Source organism: Otolemur garnettii, unplaced genomic scaffold (genome assembly GCF_000181295.1).
Source record: "Otolemur garnettii isolate 467f Iridium unplaced genomic scaffold, OtoGar3 scaffold00001, whole genome shotgun sequence".
NCBI classification, from domain to species: Eukaryota; Metazoa; Chordata; class Mammalia; order Primates; family Galagidae; genus Otolemur; species Otolemur garnettii.
The window spans coordinates 50,577,191-50,580,882 of NW_003852396.1; positions in this window are offsets into that span (position 1 = coordinate 50,577,191).

The following is a 3,692-nucleotide window of genomic DNA, read 5'->3' on the forward strand; positions in this document are numbered from 1 at the left end:
AAGTTCATGAACTGATCCTAGACAAAGTGCTACCTACCTCATTGCTAGTATCACTAGGGAGAGTTAAAGCTCTGTCACATATGGTGCCGTGTAAGCTGGTGCATTGTCCTGGTGTAAAAGCCACACCTTTCTCATGCCAAGATTTTAAGTTAAGGTTTTCCTGTTTATCAATGTTTACTTGGTCTTCTATGCTTCTTACAGTTTTCCATAAATTCTGACACACAATTTGAGGAATGTCTGCAATATTTTCATCAGTTCTGCTTGTTACCGGCCACCCTGACTTCTCTTCGTCTGTGACTCTTTCTCTTCCCTCAGAAAAATGTTTTAATTGGTGCACTGCCATTTTCTTCACAGCATTATCCTCATAAATTTGAGTTAATGTGTCTCTGATTTCATGTCCACTCTTGCCAAGTTTAACAAGAAATCTGTGAATGTTCATTGTTCTTCTGACAGCACAAAAACATGCCACAGTAATAAACACCACTTAGCAAGACACCATCATACATCAACACTAATATAACTGTGATACACCAAGGTGGTAAAACCTTACTGAGTTGTCTGTATGGTGCTGCCATTGCATGCACAAGGTGGTAAGTTCAGGAACTTACTTTTCAGGCCTTGTTTGTGACCATGGCCAGCCCTTCACCTCTCTGATCCTCAGCTTCATCATTCACAAACTGACACTTACTACTATAGTGACAGTTTAATCTAATAGAGAATTCTGTTTTCTTTTTCTGTGCCTTCCCCTTTCAGAGGCACCAAATCCTGCCTGACCTCTCAGCAGTTGTCCTAAGCTCAAGGATTAATTTTCCTCCTTGGACCCTTGCCTAGCCTTAAATTCTCACCCCCATATGCATCTCCAAGGGGGTAATTTGTGATTCAAAATGAATGAAACTTTAATGGTGCAACTGGAGGCAGTTAGATAGTAATCTTTGTCAGGAACCCCCCAGAAGTATTTCTATAATGTTAACTGTAATAACGTACACATAAGAACACATCCTCTCAGTAGTAAGGATTTTTAGCAAATAATGTATAAAGTTAATAAAGCATGAAGAGGCAAGATAGAGTTATAGCACGATCTCCAGGGCCTCTCTACTCTATAAAAATCTTGGCTCCACCACTTACCAGCTGCATGATCTTGGGCAAATTATTAATACTAAAATTCTTAATGCCTCAGTTTCCTCATCTGAAAAGGAAAATGGAATAATGTCTACTTTAAGAAGTTGTCCTCAGAATTAAAGGAGCCATGTTGAAGTGTTTAGAATGCTGTCAGAGTAACAACTGAAATCACTTGAGGAAAATGATTAAGAGGAAGATTTCTAAATACAAAGAAAATAATGCATATTCTTGTACTATTACACCACTTTTATTCAAAATGGCTAAAATTACTGTGTAAGCAGATCTGCAAGCTCTATTCTTACCAAATACAGGCATGCAAAGATTTATGGAGAATGACAAACACCAGTCTCTCATTCATGTGTTGAGAAGAAAACTGTACAACCCAAGCTAGACACAGACATCTTTAGACTCCCCCTCTCTGAGTCTCTCTCTCTGTCACACACACACACAACCTGTTCATTTTTCTGTCTCCTAGACTACCTTCATATTCCATTGTCTCAAAGACTACATAATTTTTTTTTCATATTTTTGAGACAGAGTCTGAAGTGGTCACCTTGGGTAGAGTGGCATGGTGTCATCATAGCTCATAGCAACCTTTAAGTCAGGCTTAACTGATCCTCTTGCTACAGTTGTTTTGTTGTTGTTGTTTGTTTTTTGTTTTGTATTTTTACTGGAGATAGGATCTTGCTCTTGCTCAGGCTAGTCTTCAACACCTGAGATCAAGCAATCCACCCACCTTGGCCTCCCAGAGTGCTGGGATTATATGTGTGAATAGCACCCAGCCAGGACTATACATTTTTATACAAATTGATTTATTAGTCACTATGAAAACTATAGTATAAAATAGTATAGTATAATATACTAGGTATGAGTATGAGCTGTGAGCCATACGTTTAAGTTTCCTTATCTGTAAAATGAGGACAACAGTAATACTTGTCTCTTAGCTTAGAGAGGAGTGATTAAAAAATATGATCAAATGCTTTAAGAATTTTTTTCTAAGAATATCCTATAACACTTATGTTGCCTGTTTTGCAGATGAGTGTATTGAGAGGAAGAAATATTAAGACTCTTGCACAGGATGATTGGCAAGTGGGATATCTGCAATGAGCTAGAGATTCCAGAGCTCTCGCTTCATCTAAACCTCCAAGCAATCCTCCAAAAGGATATTATGCCCATTTCACAACCGAGGAAACTGAAGGCCAAAACTCAGAAGCGTGTGCAAGATTATAAAGCTAGCAAATTGTAGAGCTATGACTTAAACCCCAAGTTGCCCACATCCAAATGCCATTTATTTTTCTTTTTTGGTTCTTAACTTTTATCACTCTTCAGTACTTAGATGAAGTCATAGAAAATTGATAAGAAATAGACCCCAAATGATTGAATTTGGTAATTCCACATAGTTCAAAGTATGTTCAGAAATATACTGTGAAGAAATCATCACAACACTTGTTGGGCGATGTTTTTTCTCATGGGGAGAGAAGGACGGCTTGGCCACGGGTGCAAGCTCGCTCCTAGAATTGTTTGAAAGCAAGGAACGACTATATACTCTTAGATGGCACGTAGCAAAATGTCTTTATTTTCCACTCCCTTTTATTGGGAGCTAGTCATGTACACCACATTGATCAATAATCCTAACATCCTCAATTCTTATCTTAAACTATAGAAAAGAAAGAAAGTCCAGGAAAGTGAGATAACCATCATAAGATTAGCCTAAAGAAAGAAAGTCCAGGAAAGTAAGACAACCATCTTAAGCTAGCCTCAGACTGTTCCTCTCTTAAGACCTAAAAGAACTATACATTATCTGACTTCTATTGTTAAAGTTAAAGGTTAGGATAAATGGGGGAGTAAAGCCTGTCTCTTCTATGTACTCAATTAAATTTCTGAGAAACAGGCTCCATGACTGTTTTCTTATGGTTTGGAGACCCTGCAGTTACGATGGAGTATTTGACTCACATCATTACGATGGAGTTTTTCTTTTCACTCACATCAACCTTTGAGTCATGTCCTCTGCACAGATGGGTCGTTTCAACCCTTATCTGACAGGCTGACTTGACTACACATTTGAGGTTCCCTGTAGGAGGCTGTTAGGCCTGGCCTGCAAGCCCCCACTATGTTTTCCCAGGTTGCTTATGTCTCAACAAAAGCGCATAATACTCCCAAGTCTTTTCACTCAGTTTCTGGAATTAAAAGAGCACATTTCATTTAATTATTGTGGGAATTTACCCCACAAACACTCTTTTTTTCCTTGTATTTTCTTTTCCAAATTCACTGCTTAACAACCCACAGTGATCAACACTGATTTTCACAGAAGACCATTAGATGACAGCAATCTAGTTGGGGAGACTAGACAATCAAAAGGAAACTACTCCTTGGTGGCACCTTTGCTCAGTGGGTAGGGTGTTGACCATGTACACTGTGGCTGGCAGGTTCAAACCCAGCCTGGGCCAGCTAAACAACAATGATAACTGCAACAACAACAAAAAGCTAGCGCCAGGGTGTTGTGGTGGGTGCCTATAGTCCCAGCTACTTGGGAGGCTGAGGCAAGAGAATCACTTAAGCCCAAGAGTTGGAGG